We start from the raw sequence: 437 nt of genomic DNA on the forward strand, positions 1-437 counted from the left end.
TGTATGTATGTATGTATGTATGTATGTATGTATGTATGCACTCTACTTGTTGATGGAATTTGTTGAAGCGCTGGTGTGAGATATGGTTGTGCTCGGGCATATTAAACTTAGCGAACTTTAAGAATGCGAGACACCTTCACGGAGAAAGGTGTTAGTGAGATAGGACAATCGACCCTAGAAGACAAATACCACTTTATATATCAACACCAAACATGATGAAATTCAAATGAGTCCTTCGTGTTATTTGAAGTCAGAGTGAAGCGAAGCGGAACAATTAACACAAAGCCGTATGTATATATACCACGCTGTAGCTGCCTTGCTAATTAGACACATCTATATCTGCGTATGTGTGTATATGTGTGTGTGTGTGTGTGCGTGTCTGTACTCACAGACACATATGTATATGTATAAATATGTATAGTTATATATATATATAT

Source organism: Octopus bimaculoides, chromosome 19, assembly GCF_001194135.2.
Source record: "Octopus bimaculoides isolate UCB-OBI-ISO-001 chromosome 19, ASM119413v2, whole genome shotgun sequence".
Classification (NCBI taxonomy): Eukaryota; Metazoa; Mollusca; class Cephalopoda; order Octopoda; family Octopodidae; genus Octopus; species Octopus bimaculoides.